Genomic DNA, 17,972 nt, shown 5'->3' on the forward strand with positions numbered 1-17,972 from the left:
CATTACAAGCCAGTCAAATGCATAACACAACAAATTTCTCTTAAATAGTAGATTATAACAATAAACAACATTTCAACACATTACAGTATGCAGTTACATCCTTGACTTTGAAGGTAAGAAACAATAACCATAGAAATAAATATCAGAAACAACAGTAGCTCATCTAAGTTTATGTGAAAATTAAAAAATAATGCTAGAGCTGTAAGTTGGATATTCAACTGCAGGGTCAATAATGTCATAGAAATCCTCTGGTGGACAAAAACCAACACGTTTTATAAAATTGCAATTTCTGCTAATGGTTTATTTCTTATTGCACATATGCAACTTTAGTCACTTTTTGGTAACACTTTACAATAATGTTCAATTTGTAAAACATTGGTTAATGCATTTGATATAATGAACTAACAATGAAAACATTTTGACAGCATTAAAACCAATGACCTATCCAAACAGAAGCTTTGAGCTTTCATTGCATCTGTACTGTGTGACTACACAGAAAATAAATTGATTGCTGGATTACTACATAGTTTTTTTCTGGGAAAATGGACATACAGTTGTTCTCAAAAGTTTGCATACCCTGGCAGAAATTGTGAAATTTTGGCATTGATTTTGAAAATATGACTTATCATGCAAAAACACTGTTTTTTCTTTAAAGATAGTGATCATATGAAGCCATTTATTATCACATAGTTGTTTTACATCATAATGATAACAGAAATCACCCAAATGGCCCTGATCAAAAGTTTACATACCCTTGAATGTTTGGCCTTGTTACAGACACACAAGGTGACACACACAGGTTTAAATGGCAATTAAAGGTTAATTTCCCACACCTGTGGCTTTTTAAATTGCAATTAGTGTCTGTGTATAAATAGTCAATGAGTTTGTTAGCTCTCATGTGGATGCACTGAGCAGGCTAGATACTGAGCCATGGGGAGCAGAAAAGAACTATCAAAAGACCTGCGTAACAAGGTAATGTAACTTTATAAAGATGGAAAAGGATATAAAAAGACATCCAAAGCCTTGAAAATGCCAGTCAGTACTGTTCAATCACTTATTAAGTGGAAAATTCGGGGATCTCTTGATACCAAGCCAAGGTCAGGTAGACCAAGAAAGGTTTCAGCCACAACTGCCAGAAGAATTGTTCGGGATACAAAGAAAAACCCACAGGTAACCTCATGAGAAATACAGGCTGCTCTGGAAAAAGACGATGTGGTTGTTTCAAGGAGCACAATACGACAATACTTGAACAAAAATGAGCTGCATGGTCGAGTTGCCAGAAAGAAGCCTTTACTGCGCCAATGCCGCAAAAAAAGCCCGGTAACAATATGCCTTGACACGCCTTTGGAGTGATGAGACCAAAATAGAGCTTTATGGTCACAACCATAAGCGCTATGTTTGGAGAGGGGTCAACAGGGCCTATAGTGAAAAGAATACCATCCCCACTGGGGAATCTTGTGAAAATTTATGGCAAGATGAATGCAGCATGTTATCAGAAAATACTGGCAGACAATTTGCATTCTTCTGCACGAAAGCTGTGCATGGGACGCTCTTGGACATTCCAGCATGACAATGACCCTAAACACAAGGCCAAGTTGACCCTCCAGTGGTTACAGCAGAAAAAGGTGAAGGTTCTGGAGTGGCCATCACAGTCTCCTGACCTTAATATCATCGAGCCACTCTGGGGAGATCTCAAACATGCGATTCATGCAAGACGATCAAAGACTTTGCATGACCTAGAGGCATTTTGCCAAGACGAATGGGCAGCTATTCCAGCTGCAAGAATTTGGGGCCTCATAGACAACTATTACAAAAGACTGAACACTGTCATTGATGCAAAAGGGGGCAATACACAATATTAAGAACTAAGGGTATGCAGACTTTTGAACAGGGGTCATTTCATTTTTTCTTTGTTGCCATGTTTTGTTTTATGATTGTGCCACTCTGTTATAACCTAGAGTTGAATATGAATCCCATAAGAAATAAAATAAATATGTTTTTCCTGCTCACTCATGTTTTCTTTAAAAATGGTACATACTGTATATTACCAATTCTCCAAGGGTATGCAAACTTTTGAGCACAACTGTACATAAGATCCTTTTAAGTTTATCAAGACTGGGTAACTGAAATCAACTATAAACTTAACCATCATTAAATCTAATTTACATGAGGAAAGTGTTGCATTATCACAGCTATGAAGAGACCCAAACGCGGAGATGAACAAACAATAACGTTTATTGAACAACACAGGAAACAGTGTGGAATGTGAAGATGCAGTTGGTGAGTATGATGAGGCACTCGGGCAGCTAAGTGAACACGTCCACAGGGTGAGTATGGGAGAAACTGCACAAGGGAAATAATCCAACAGATCCAAGCACGGCGTATCTGACCAGCGGAAACAGTGACTGGAATAGAGATAAAACAATGATAAGACCGACAAGAGGTAAGACTGGAGCATTAGTTCGGTGTCGGTCCACAGATTTCTTGTTCCGGGCACCAGTCTATAACAGGGCTTCTGAGGCAGCCCTCCACATGTGGCAACATCTCTGAATAAAGGCTAGGGCAGAGTGGACCACTGCATCGGGTTTCTCGGAAGGAAAAAGAGCTGGATGGTATCCAAGGGAGCACTGGAAGTGTGACAGGTCTGTAGACGACACTGGCAACGAGTTGTGCACAAACTCGACCCAGGTGAGATACGAACTCCAGGAATTAGGGTTCCGGAAGGCCACACAGCACAAGACCCTTTCAAGGTCTTGATTAGCCTGCTCTGCCTGCCTGTTCATCTGAGGATGAAAACCAGAGGTTAACCTCACAATAGCCCCCAGCTGTCGGCAGAATTCTGCGCAAAACCTCGACACAAATTGGGGTCCCTTGTCGGAGACCACGTCTACTGGAAGGCCATGAATGCGGAAGACGTGATCAACGACAAAGACCGATGTCTCTCTCGCTGAAGGAAATTTGGGGAGGCGGATGAAATGAACCACCTTTGAGAACAGGTCCACTACAGTCAGAATGACCATATTGCCATGAAACAGGGGTAAACCAATATCAAAGTCCATGGCAATATGGGACCAGGGTCTGGAAGGGACAAAGAGCGAATGGATGAGCCTGGCTGGATGGCAACTGGAAACCTTGTTACAGGCACAAACTGAACAGGGCGACACAAACTGACTGAGGTCTTGAACTAGCACGGGCCACCAGAACCTTTGCTTGACTAAAACGAGGGTATGAGCAATGCCAGGATGAGACGTGATATTGGAAGAATAAAGACAAGTCATTTTTGTATCATTTCAAAGCAGCTTTACAGAAAATTATGCTTTAACAGGAAAGGCTGTAATATAGTAATGTATTCGAGTCATAATAATGTGGTTTAATAAAGAAAAAATAACATGATTGTAAATTGCACCTTAAAATAAATAACAGAAAAAAATTATATTTATATTTAGACCCCCAGTGAGCGAGTTTAAGGCGACTGTGGCAAGGAACACAAAACTCCATAAGATGTTGGTTAATGGAGAAAATAACCTTGGGGGAAACCAGGCTCACTGTGGGGGCCAGTTCCCCTCTGGCTAAACAGCATGAATATAATGCCAATATTAGTTATTTATGTGTAGTACAAGTCAAGATTTAAAAATTTTAAACTAAGTAAGTGTTTGGGGCCGATGTTTAAACAAAAAGCTTTTGTATTAACTAAGATTAATGACTAATGTCTTAGAATTTACATTCTTATTTAACTGGAAGTGCAAACAGATGCATTATCCTTTGTCATTTGACTGATGAAGGCTGCAATTAATTTATTATCTATGTTTTACATTTTAAGAGTGTAGTCCATCCTTTGACCAAGGTGATGCAGGCAGAGGTCAATAAGGTGCACTGCAGTTTGACTGTAAGCTTGTGGCAGATTAATTTTGTGAACTCCATCTTAAGCCCAAGTTTCAGGCAGTGTCCAGTGACGTATCCCATGTCTGATAGTTGGTGCTGGCATCAGTTTATCCTCTGTGAAGTCCATCGTAGTAGACCGAAGTGATATCTGGCTGGCACAGCCTGCAGTTAGTCGCCATCAATCAGCAACATGTAGTTGTGGGAGTCGGACATCAGGCAGGACCAGATCAGGATCTGGCAGGCTCTGGTAACCTCAGGATATGTTAAGACAGGGAAACAAATTAGCATAGATGCCATTCACTTTAAAACATGATTATAGAATATGAGAAGTGTTCCGGTTCCAACAGACCTAACTAATGCAGCATAACTATGAGTTCATAAATACATTAGGTGTATGCCTGGCTGAAAAGAAGAGTCTTTAATCCAGACTTAAACTAAGAGAGTGTGTCCCGAACCATCTTCAGAAGACTATTCCATAGTTTAGGAGCCAAACAGGAAAAGGATCTTCCTCCTTTGTGGATTTTGAAATTCTAGGTATTATTAACAGGCCAGAATTTTGCGATCTTAGTGAACGTGATGGAATATAGCGTGAAAGAAGGTCACAGAAGTACTGTGGAGCTAGACCATTCAAAGCTTTGTAAGTAGTTAGAAGTATTTTAAAATACTTCTAGAGCGACCCCACTATAGGACGTCAAAACCAATAACAGACTCTCTGGGCACTCTGCGGGAATAGTGATGTCACGCAGGGCCATGCGCACTTTCCACGTCACCGCGCCGTCCATCCTGTCAGGGGCAACACGGTGTCCAGGGGAAGCCAAGGAACAAGAAGTGTCAAAAGATACGAGGCAACGCATCGGGTTTGATGTTCTTAGAGCACGGATGTTAAGAAATAATACAATTAAAACGTCCAAGAAATAGTGCCCAGCAAGCCTGTCCAGAATTAAGGCGTTTGGCGGTGCATATGTATTTTACATTCTTATGGTTGGTCAATACAAAGATAGGTACCCCCGAGCCCTCTAACCAGTGGCGCCACTCTTCCAACAGCAACCGCAAAGCCAACAATTTCCTATTGCTAGCATCGTAATTCCATTCCGCAGGTGTAAGGCAAGAAAAAGCGCAAGGGTGCATCATCTCATTCGAGGGCAAATGCTGGGAAAGGACCGGCCCCATGCCCACCTCTGATGCATCCACCTCCACCACAACCTGATGAGTCAGATCAGGATTAACAAGAATAGGAGCCAAAACAAAGCATCTTATGAATTTGAGGAAGGCAGACTGGGCCTGCTTGGACCAGTCAGTAGGAAAGGGGTTATTAACTTGGTTTTGGTGGAGGTGAGGTCCGTCAGCAGTGCAGCTAGCTGACCAAAGTTGTGCACGAAGTGCCTGTAGAAGTTGTCGAACCCAAGAAACCTCTGCAAAGTTTTGCAGGAATCTGGGGTTGGCCACTCCAAGATGGCCCTTACCTTAGCAGAATCCAACCAGATCCCCTCGGACCAGATGATGAACCCCAAGAATGGAACAGACTGTGCATGGATCACACACTTCTCTGCCTTAATGAAGAGTTGATTCTCTAGCAAATGCTGGAACACCCTCCTGACGTGCTGGGCATGGTCCTGGACATTTTTGAAGAAGATAAGAATGTCATCAAGGTAGACAAATACAAACTTATTGACCACATCTCTTAACACATCATTGACTAGCCCCTGGAAGACAGCTGGGGTGTTGGAAAGCCCGAAGGGCATGACCAAGTATTCAAAATGGCCTGCAGGAGTGTTGAAATCCATCTTTCACTCATGCCACTCCCTCATGCGCACTAGGTCATAAGCATTGCGTAGGTCCAACTTCTTAAAGATGGTCGCCCCCTGCAAGAGTTCGAAAGCCGAAGACATCAGCAGCAAGGGATAACGATTCTTAACAGTGATGTCATTCAGCCCCCGATAATCTATGCAGGGACGTAGCAACCTGTCCTTCTTCCGACCAAGAAGAACCCCGCTCCAGCTTGGGATAAGGAAGGGCGGATGAGACCGGTTGCTAAAGACTCTTTGATATAGTGAAGGGATTGGTTTACCCGTCTCTTCGGCCTATTGGTGAGTTGAATACATCCACTAACAATTGTTATAATCAAAAGTGATCAAAGCATTTTTAAGCATGTGCATTTATTCAGGATATATTATAAGTGTTAAAAGTTATTTATGTTTTTGACATCTGAGGTGTGGCTGAGGGTCTGGTTTATATCAGAAATCCAGAAAATAGTGCATACTCATTTAGCCCGGCTCCCAGAGAACAGATATACCTGCGAGTTGTAATTAATTCAATTGATCATTGATCAAAGTAAGTAAGAGTTTTATTGTGTTTAAGTTTTTGGTGAAGAATAAACCTCCTGTACCCTTTCACCTAGAAATATTCAGGCCCTAAAAGTGTGTATGTCAGAGCTGTGAGTTATCTCAATGTTTGTTCTAGAAGAGAAGAAAAACATTCAGCCTCGATGACATTCAACATTAAGATACAGTCTCTTCTTTCTCTTAAGATACACTATTTTCTTTTTCCTTCTTTGCATTTCTCAATCTCTCCTATAGTCTTTATCTAAATCGATTACAGGAATTGTTGGAGTGATGTGGGCCAGGTGATTTGGTGAGATGATCAGTCACCCTCTGGCCCCAGGTCTAAAAGAAGAAGAGTCCTGTCGGATTTACGATTACCTTTGACCCTGCGGACCAACTGACACTTCTTGGTTCTACCTAATCAGTGTTATGCTTCTAAATAACACCTTCTGTGTACATCTGCAGTTTACTATGTTTGGACAGTTTCCGTGAATATCTGTATGGTTAACCTATCTGAACCCTGTACTTGTAAGAGATGATATCAATTAATTTGCATATGCCTATAATTATGGTTGTTTCTGTAATCTAAATTATTTCGAGGTTAGATCCTCAACTCAATTTCAGTTTCTGTCTTTGCCTTTGGAAATGTGGAGAACTCTTTCTCTATTGATTGAAACTTCAACATTGACTCCTGGTCTTCATTGTTCATACTGGTCTCATTACTGGGTATAACTGTATTTCCCTACAATACTTATCCATGGCCTCCCTTTCAGGAGCAGAGAGTGAAAAGAGCTGACCTCTAGATGGAGAAGTACCAGGCAGCAGGTCGATGGCACAGTCATAATGGCAATGAGGAGAGAGAGGTGCGGTCCTGGACTTGCTGAACACTGCCCTCAAGTCATGGTAAATCACATGCACCCCGGAAAAGTCTACCAGATTGTCCCGTAACAAAGAATAAGACACAACAGGAGACAGGGCAGAACCAAGACAATGGGACATACAAAAGTGACTTTATGACAAAACCAGTCTATGTCAGGATTGTGTTTTACCAGCCACAGTTGCCCCAGGACTATGGGTGTACTGGGAGACTTGATGGGCAGGAGCAAATCTCTTATGGTTTCCGGAGATAGTGTGGTGATGTGGGTGACAGAGGCAAAGTTAGTATCACTGAGGGTGCTGGTGGCGATAGGGTCCACCAACTTGATGGTGGGAGAGCCCAACATGTAGCCAGGTTGATGTCCAAGAAGTTGCCTTCAGCCCCCGAATCCACCAACGTGAAACACTGATGAGAATTAGACCCACAGTGTAACAGGGCCAGCAAAAGAATACACAGTCTATGGGAATTGTTGATAGTAGCAGCGCATGCCAATAACCCCTTACCTGCAGACAAGTGTTGGCTTCTAACAGGCAGTCGGCAGCGGTGTAACTCTGCCCGCATTACAAGCAGAGACCTCGAAACAGGCTATGATGTTTCTCCTCTGATGACAACTGAGTTTTCCCGATCTGCATGAGCTCCCCCTCCACAATCGAAACAGGTTGATTGTTGGGGAGAACAGGCGGTGGATGAACTGTATCACTGGCGACAGGAATAGGCCGATGTGAACGGAGGCAGCCAGCCGATTATCTACACTGATGGCCAGATCCACCAAATCACTGAATCACAAAGGGTGATCGAGTACATAGATCTTATCGAGGATGTAGTCACCAAGCCCATGCAGAAACCAGTCCCACTTGTTCCAGTCGTATGAGGCAGCAAGGGTGCAGAACTCGATGGCATACTCCGATACTAAACTATAACCTTGACGTAAGTCTGACAAGACTCAAGCTGCTTCCATGCCATGGACAGAGTGATCAAATACCTTGCAAAGTTCCATGGAGAAGGACTGGAACAAAGTTTGTTGCCCCATACAGCGATTCTCATCTCACGCGCCTTGCCAGACAGAAGGGTCATGATGTAAGCCACTCTGGTTTGTTCTGAAGGAAAAGCAGATGTTTGGAGAGCAAAGATGAGTGAACACTGAGGCAAAAAACATCTGCATGACTTAGGCTCACCCGAATATGGAGCTAGTGGGTTGAGTCGGGTCTCCGAGTGCCAGAAGGGAGCAGGAATCGCCAAAAACGATGAAGTGGGCTCACTGGTGGGACCAGATTTGGGAGACAGCTGTAGACATGAAATCAATAATGATAGCTCTGTTATCTGTCCCGCCATGGCTTCCATCGCCTGGTTGGAAGAGGAGAGCTGCTCGTCATGTTGTCCAAAAGAGCGCTATGCTGAGAAATGGACACTTGTAGACTGGCACCTTCCTCTGGGTCCATGTTGGCTGGATTGTTATGTCACAGTTTTGAAAGGAGGAAACCCAAATGGAGATGAACAAACAACAATGTTTATTGAACAACACAGGAAACAAAAAAACTTTTAATAATCCTTGATAAGGATTTAATAAGCTTGAGCTGCAGTGTGGGAATCGTGAAGATGCAGATGGTGAGTACGATGAGGCACCTGGGCGGCGGAGAGAACAGGTAAGTCCACAGGGTGAGTATGGGAGAAACTGCACAAGGGAAATAATCCAACAGATCAAAACATGGCATATCTGACTGGCGGAAACAGCAACTGGAACAGAGATAAAACAATGACAAGACTGAAAAGAGGCAAGACTGGAGCGTGGAACACACAGAACAATCTGGCAACAAGCTTGAACACACAAGAGAACACAAATAGGGCAAGGGTAATGAGAAACACATGCCGCTTGAAAAATCTTGTGATTCTTCACTTAAATTGCTAGTCCGGGTTTGGCTGAAGGCTACAGTTTGTCCGGTCAGAACAATGATGTCTTAGGTTATAATCCAAATCGTTGTCTTTATTAAATGTGCACAGATGTGTGGTTCTGTGAATACAAAATACAAATATAAATATGGATATAAACATATATTTACATTTACATTTATTCATTTGGCAGATGCTTTTATCCAAAGCGTCTTACAAAAGAGGAAAACATAAGCGAATCATCGTAAGGAGACAGTGGTATGAAAAGTGCTGTATTACAAAGTTTCACTAGCATCATAATAGTATTCAAAACAGAATAAAGTGCAACAGGAATTTTTTTTTTTTTTTAATGACTGGTTAAGTGCTCATGGAAAAGATGTGTTTTTAGTCGTTTTTTGAAGACAGAGAGTGAGTCAGCTTCACGGGTGGGGTTGGGAAGGTCGTTCCACCAACGTGGTACGATGAAGCTGAAAGTCCGGGAAAGTGTTTTGGTGCCTCTTTGTGTTGGTACAACAAGGCGACGTTCCTTAGCCGACCACAGCCTTCTAGTGGGCGTGTAGCTCTGCATAAATTATTTTAGGTATGCTGGAGCAGACCCAGTGACTGTTCTGCATGCCAGCATCAGAGCTTTGAATTTGATACATGCATCAACCGGCAGCCAGTGGAGAGAGACAAGGAGTGGTGTAACGTGCTCTCTTTGGTTCATTAAAGACCAGACGTGCTGCTGCATTCTGGATCATTTGCAGGGGTCTAATTGCATATGCAGGGAGGCCTGCAATGAGAGTGTTACAGTAGTCCAGTCTAGTTATGGCAAGTGACTGCACAAGCAGTTGTGTGGCATGTTCAGAGAGGAAGGGTCTTATCTTCCTGATATTGTAGAGTGTAAATCTACATGATCTTGCGGTCTTTGAGATGTGGTCTGTGAAATTTAGTCTGTTGTCAATGATTACTCCTAGATTTCTGACTGATTTGGAAGGCATTACTGTAGTTGCACCCAGCTGCACGGTGATGTTGTGTTCAACAGCAGGGTTGGCTGGAAAGACAAGGAGTTCAGTCTTGGCTGGGTTGCGTTGCAGGTGGTGCTCCTTCATCCAGGCCGAGATGTCTGCCAGGCAGGCAGAAATTCGAGCAGTCACTGTGGTGTCGTTGGGCTGGAAAGATATATAAAGATATATAAAAACATAACACAATATTAATAAAGCTTATTTGGTAAACACTGATCAACAAAGGTAAAATATAAAACAATATTATGCAATATATATCTCTATTATGAAATACTTGAATAAATGGGAATGGGTGTTCAATACAACGTATACAAACTAAGTGTGCGCTGACGCTGTTCTGGAGCTGTGCACGTGAGCATGGCTGCTGCACGGCCGGTCAAACTAAGATGTAAACAACTTTGAGCGCATGCGCCCTACCTGAGACGCAACCGTGCATTGGTGCTTATAAGGAATAAATATACCTAATACTGACAGCGAATGACAAATAAATATGTAATGGCAGTAATGTCATAGCAGAGGAATGTAAACAACATTAAATGTAAACACGGATACAGGCGGAAAAGCGTTTGTCTTAACATTTGCCGAGAATATTCAATAATTATGTGATTACTTACAGTGTAATGCACGCACACGCACAATCGATAAAACTCCTCAGATTTGGACTAATACAGTGTACTTAATACAGAGTAATACAGTTACTCTACAAACTATCTACAATATTCAGCCGCTCTCCTCTTCCCGTTATCATCCGCTGCTCTCTTCTCCGTCATTTTGCGAACTCCAGTGGAAAGTTTTGGGAATAGTCCATTTCTCACTGAATGACAGGGGTGACTGGGAGAGTCCATCTATCAAAGGGGGACACTTTCTACACCGCTAATCTTCTGACGAGCACCTGTGCACACACGTAGAAGAGGGAAACTGAAAACTCACAAAACACAACGAGGATAGATGGTTACTTGATAGACATCTTTTTAAATTCAATGAGTGAGCAGTTCAGTACAGTATTTTATGTTAAGTCATAAAAGCCATTATTGTAAAATATTGTGCTGATAAATACGTTTATTGTGCATTTTCAACATGCTTTCCGCTGAGTTCAGTGTGTGGTGCGAGCAGGGTTGGGGAGTAACAAAATACATGTAACGGGATTACGTATTTAAAATACAAAATAAGTAACTATTCCACTATAGTTACAATTTAAATCATTGGTATTTAGAATACAGTTACATTCAAAAAGTATTTTGATTACTGGGGAGATTACTTTGCATTTTATTGTCATTTGTTTCATTTAATATTTAGTCCTTTCAGATGGAAAAATGTATACACATAAATGATGCGATCCAAAGTGCATTTGAACAGCGGTGAAACACTTTCTTATGATGTGTTACATTCATACGAGCAGACAGAGAAGTAAGTTTGAAGTAAGTTTGGAGCACAAGAAAAAGAAATAAACCTTGTGTAAATTGTCAGCTTTACGCTAAGCTAAAATGCTATTTCTAGCCATTTTACGCACGATCATTTGTTGGATCATAATCTCTTTTTTTCTAGTAAGACCTTTGATATTAGGGCAAAAATCTTTTTCTTGATAATAATTTTTGTACTGTTTTCCTGTAAAATTAAAATTAAAAATCCTTAAAACAAAATCAATTTGATTTATCTTTTTAGAAACAACACTGCATAAGATATTTAGGTTTTTCAGAGAATGTATTTTTAACATGTGTATTTTGTGTACTGGCAGAGTTTTTATAGTCAAAACAAGTGGAAAAATCTACCAGTGCTGAAGAAGTAATCCAAAGTATTTAGAATACATTACTGACCTTGAGTAATCTAACGGAATATGTAACAAATGACATTTTACAGCATGTATTCTGTAATCTGTAGTGGAATACATTTCAAAAGTAACCCTCCCAACCCTGGGTGCGAGGTTAAAGTGTGCCTCGTCTCTCCTCTCAATTCGACTTCAGGGAGAACGCACGCATGGCTCACACATACAGTGTAAACTGTAACCTGAAGACATAGGATGCATTCGAAAACTAGAATTTGCTGCCTTGGGAGGCTTTTGAGACTAGTTTCCTGAAGAGTTCTGTTCATTCAAAAACACTGTCACTTAAGCCATTAACCGATTAGGCAGCAAGGCAGCTGCTTACGTTTTCTGACAGTTTGTGTAAAACAGCCCTAACAAAAGTGTAGATCTGATCCTGAAGTCCTCCATTAGTGTTGTTTATTTTGTTTTGCTATGAAATTGCACGTGCAAACAGAATCAGAAGAAAACCGTCGACAAAGATGATGTCACCACGGGGGTTACTTATGCGAGTGTGAATGCGAGATGGGAAAAGTCTCCTCAGGTGTGCCGTTTCTTGTAAGAGTTCTCATCTAGAAAGGGTAAAGTTATGTCAGTTTATGTGGATGAAACTCATAGAGGAATAAATGTGTATAGACTTTATCAATGACAAACATGTTAAAGCTTTTTTTTGTTAGATTTTGTTTTTTACTTGAAAAATAATTATTACAAAATTAGTTTTAAAAAAAAGTACAAAACTGCACAGATTGAACAATGTATGAACAAATTCACTGAGTCACATAAGAAAGAAAAGGAAAGAAGGAAAAAAATTATTAAAAAAAAGTTAATAAAAATAAATATACTTTTATAAGTCATAGGTCAGGAAAGATCTCATTATAGCATTTAAGAAAGGGAATAATTTTTTTTATCATTAATAGCTCTCAGAATATTTATTAAGTATTCAACTTCTAACATTCTGCAAATCTATGCCATTTTTAAGGAATTTCTGTTTGTGACTATAAAATTTTGCTGTAAGAATTTAAAAAAATTTTTTTATTTGATTTCCAGAGACTTGTTTTTGTTTTCATAATAACAAATAATATCTTACTACTTACTGATAAATACATCAGCCTTTGAATGGCCATTAGTCTGTTACTGTAAACAAAAAGCATGATGTGGCTGTCAAAAAGATGCTGTAGGTCCATGGGCAGGCCAGCAGATGGAGTAGCAAGAGGACTCACTTTTACAGCATTTTATTATTATTGATTAATGTTCATTTCCATGCATACATTAACATGAGGCAATATATTATGAATAAAGAGTAATTAACCATGAATAATAGTGGGGGCCTGGGTAGCTCAGTGGTAAAGACACTGGCTATCACCCCTGGAGTTCGCTAGTTTGCTAGTTCAAATCCCAGGGTGTGCTGAGGTACTCCAGCCAAATTGGCCCAGTTGCTAGGGAGGGTAGAGTCACATGGGGTAACCTCCTCATGGTCACTATAATGTGGTTCGTTCTCGGTGGGGCGCATGGTTGCCGCAGTGGATGGCGTGAAGCCTCCATATGCACTATGTCTCCATGGCAACACACTCAACAAGCCATGTGATAAGATGCACAGGTTGACAGTCTCAGATGCAGAGGCAACTGGGATTCATCCTCCACCACCCAGACTGAGGTGAATCACTACGCGACCACAAGGACTTAAAAGCACATTGGGAATTGGGCATTCCAAATTGGGAGAAAAAAAAAAAAAAACAATGAATAATAGTATAATGGTATACTCATAATGTAACATATCTCAATGATTCAACAGGTGCATCAGTCTGAAATTTAGATGTTCATTCTTGCTAAAAGCACAACCGCCATATTCTTCATTGACCAAAATGATAAAATTGATTTTATCATAAGTTATTGCAAACCTAATCAGTTTGTGATTGACAAAATATTTTCTTCCAACAAGATTTAATCTCACTAGCCATCATACACATGATGGATTTGTTAAATAAACATTTTAGCTCTGCAGATTAGTTTCATATGATTTATGTATCATTTTATCAAATTAAAAGTTTCAATTTTGTACAAAATCTGTGCTTTTCTCAAATGACAAATATCTATACAGATTCAGAACATTTTCATGAAGTGATTTGCAATAGATTGTTAAAATTTAAAGCTGATTTTTCCTGCGACACTATCGCCACTAAATGGAATTTCAAAAATAAATACTGTTTTCAAACAACCTTCCGAATATGCCCCCCATCTGCCGTTGATCAAACAAACGGATAGTCACTCCCACCCCCAACTCACACCATTGGTTGAGTCAATGTTGTTGTGTCGAGCTGGACGGGCCACTCAAAACAAATAGAGGAATTTTTCCAGCGCCACAGAAACACAGTGTTTACAGTTTTCGAGGAATAAACCTACAAGAGGCTTACTTGTTGTCTCTGCATATTAAGCTGGGATAGGAGAAGGTATTTTAACACCGAAAGCTTTAAGTGACACCCACACATAATCATAGATGCAAATTTGGTGAACAATGGTTATATTCAAATCAGGGCAACCTGTGACAAACCACATTAATATTAAAGCTGAAGTATGTAATTTCTGCAACACTATAGCACCACCAAATGTGATTGCAAAAATAAACAATGTTTTCAAAACAGCTTTCTGAACATACCCACCCCCCAGGTAACATTGTTGGGGCGGGTCTAAGCAGGTCTCTCAAAACAAACACAGGAGACCGCTTTTACAGTTTTCAAGAAAATTAACCTACAGTATGAATGGCTTACCTATTGTCATGTGTATTCTGTTGTTTCATGTCTTTTATTTTGAAATTCTAGTTCCTGTTTCATGTCATGTGTTCCTGTTTCCCTTGTCATGTGATTTCTGTTTTCCCTCCATGTTCATGTGTCATGTTTTCATTGGTTTATTGTTTAATTAGCTTGTTTGAGTTCTGTTTGTTCATTGGTTTATGTTCTCCCATGTCTTGTATTTAAGCCCTCATGTTTCCATTGTGTAGTGGTCAAGTATTGAATGTGTTTGTCAAGCCATAGTCAAGCCATAGTCAAGCCATAGTCAAGCCATAGTCAAGCCATAGTCAAGCCATAGTCAAGCCATAGTCAAGCCATAGTCAAGCCATAGTCAAGCCATAGTCAAGCCATAGTCAAGCCATAGTCAAGCCATAGTCAAGTTCATGTTTTTGATTTATGTTTCACGTTTCTAGTTAGGGTTTTTTGGTTCACGTTTATAAATAAACTGCACTTGGGTTCTTCATTTTCACGTCTTCGTCATTGCCATCATTGTCAGCAGTTCCAGCATACGTTACAGAATACTTGACCCACCATGAACCCAGTGGTTTTACTTCTGCGCCTACGTCAGGGGAATCGTCCCCTGGAGGACTATGTTGAGGACTTCTGCGGTCTAGCCAGCCAGTTAGACTTTAATGAGGTTGCCCTCAAAGACTGTTTTAGATTTGGACTAAATGAGTCCATTTCTTTTTTGATGCTTTGTGGTCGCAGTTCCCTCAGCCTGGCTCAATATATCGACCTCGCCCTACGGTTCATTGGTTCCCCGTTCACTGTAGGGGAGGCGGATGCCGAGCCAGAGTTCCACGTCATGGCCGCCGCCGAGCCAGAGTTCCACGTCATGGCCGCCGCCGAGCCAGAGTTCCACGTCATGGCCGCCGCCGAGCCAGAGTGCCACGTCACGGCAACGCCTCAGCCTGCTCCATGCCACGTCACCGCAACGCCTCAGCCTGCTCCATGCCATGTCACAGCCACACCTGAGCAGTGGGACCTGGAGATGGTTCCCAACCTTATACCCACCCTTAGTTCTCCTGAGCAGGCAAGTGGAACTTTCGGCCCTCCGATCCTGCCTGGACCCTCTGAGCCCTGGACTTCGCCTTGGCCTGTCGGTTCCTCGACATTGCCTCAGCTCGGCGTTCCCTCAGCTCCACTATGGTCCTTCAGCCTGTCGGCTGTGCCGGGGTCCCTCGTCCCTCCGGCTCCTCCTTGGTCTGTCGGTCACCTGGCTCCGCTTTGGCTCTCCAATCCTCTGGCTGCGCCTCGTCCCTTCGATCTGTCAGCTTCACCGGGGACCTCCTTCCCTACGGCTCCACCTTGGTCCTCAGTCCCACCGGCTCCATCTCAGTCTTCCGATCCCTCAGCTCTGCCTTGCTCCTCCGAGCCTCCAGCACCGCCTTGGTCCCCCCTGCCATCGGCTCCACCCTGGCCCTTCGAGTCTTCGGCTACTCTCCGGGCACCACGTTCCATGGCTCCGCCCCTCAAGCCTCTCATGGCTTCACCCCCCACAGACTTTGCCCTGGTCCCATGCCCCTCACCCTTTCTTGCCACGCCATGCCCCACACCTCAAGACCCCCCCCCCCGCTCCCTACAGAACTTTGAATTTATGTCATTTGTTACGTGTTTTATTTATGTGTTGGGGTGTCAGGAGCCACCCCTTAGTGGGGGGGATATGTCATGTGTATTCTGTTGTTTCATGTCTTTTATTTTGAAATTCTAGTTCCTGTTTCATGTCATGTGTTCCTGTTTCCCTTGTCATGTGATTTCTGTTTTCCCTCCATGTTCATGTGTCATGTTTTCATTGGTTTATTGTTTAATTAGCTTGTTTGAGTTCTGTTTGTTCATTGGTTTATGTTCTCCCATGTCTTGTATTTAAGCCCTCATGTTTCCATTGTGTAGTGGTCAAGTATTGAATGTGATTGTATGTGTTTGTCAAGCCATAGTCAAGTCAAGTCTAGTCAGGTTATAGTCAAGTTCATGTTTTTGATTTATGTTTCACGTTTCTAGTTAGGGTTTTTTGGTTCACGTTTATAAATAAACTGCACTTGGGTTCTTCATCTTCACGTCATCGTCATTGCCATCATTGTCAGCAGTTCCAGCATACATTACACCTATAGAATGTCTCTGCATATTAAGCTGTGATAGAAGAAAGTATTTTAACACTGAAAAAGTTACATACTTCAAAATGTGGCTTAGAGAATTGGGTCATGTTTTCATTTAGAAAAGATTTATTTCACAATTTCTAAGAACCGTATGTTCCTTAGAATTTAGGAGCCATTTTTTAGTCACAGATTTTTGAGGAAGGACAAAACACAGAGAGGCAAGTGAAAGGGCTTTTATTTAAAAGAACAAAATAAAACTCTCGAGGTAGAGAAACCAACAAACTAAAACAAAACCAAGGCAACCCAACCAAAGAACAGGAACAAACATGGCAATACACAGGCAGAAAAATGCACAAAACAATCTGGCAGAGACAATATATAGAGAGGAAAGAACATGAGGAGCAGGTGAATCTAATAAACATAACAAGGATTAAACGAGGGAGAGTGATGAGGGAACAAGGAGGTGGGGATGCACATGGCAAGACAAAAACAAAGCCATGTGCAAACATACAAGACCAGACAGACACGAGTGCACAAGGCGATGATGAATCAAATACAGCCATGTGCACCCACACAACACACAAGAATTTTTGGTGGGTATCAAAAAATAAATAAAACTGAATTTGGGATGATCCCCTCGTTTTTTTCATCCGAACTAGAATACTAGAAACATAAACTGGATTTTTTTTTCATTGCACTGACACAATGTAATATTGCAAATTATCTGTCACAGTTTTCAGAAGTAATCCAAATGTTAAACACGCCAAAGTGTGCAATGTGCCATTTTCTGAAGGAATCTACAGACGGCGACACTGGCAGAGTTGATCCTCGTTTTAATTACACAATAGTGGTAAGATTTATATTTAATTCTTTAATTTATGATTGTTGGTACCTAATATACTAACTTTCATTTAAATCATCACTTATCTTAGAACTGAACAGTTTCTAGGTTAATTAATATGCACATAGTTTTGCTAGTATTCATCTAACACTATGTTAACTCGCTATCAAACAGCTGTAATGTTATTATATGAATGCTTTGTGGAGAAATATACACTAACTGAGCACTTTATTAGGAACACCTGTACACCTACTTATTAATGCGATTATCTAATCAGCCAATCGTGTGGCAGCAGTGCAATGCAGAAAATTATGCAGATACGTGTCAGGAGTTTCAATTAATGTTCACATCAACCATCAGAATGGGGAAAAAAGTGATCTCAGTGATTTCGACCATTGCATTATTGTTGGTGCCAGACAGGCTGGTTTGAGTATTTCTGTAACTGCTGATCTCCTGGGATTGTCATGCACAACAGTCTTTAGA

The 17,972-nt window shown here is 41.4% G+C and overlaps 1 long non-coding RNA gene across 1 annotated transcript; it reads right to left on the reverse strand.

The window, feature by feature from the left end:
- Positions 1-222: 222 nt before the first annotated feature.
- On the reverse strand, positions 223-10,751 carry LOC127443663 (uncharacterized). The gene is made up of 2 exons (XR_007897686.1): positions 10,586-10,751; positions 223-10,118 (listed from the first exon to the last, which is right to left on the reverse strand). It is a non-coding gene; the product is annotated as an uncharacterized LOC127443663 (long non-coding RNA).
- Positions 10,752-17,972: the final 7,221 nt, after the last annotated feature.

The sequence above is a fragment of the Myxocyprinus asiaticus genome, chromosome 7 (assembly GCF_019703515.2).
Source record: "Myxocyprinus asiaticus isolate MX2 ecotype Aquarium Trade chromosome 7, UBuf_Myxa_2, whole genome shotgun sequence".
Lineage (NCBI taxonomy): Eukaryota > Metazoa > Chordata > Actinopteri > Cypriniformes > Catostomidae > Myxocyprinus > Myxocyprinus asiaticus.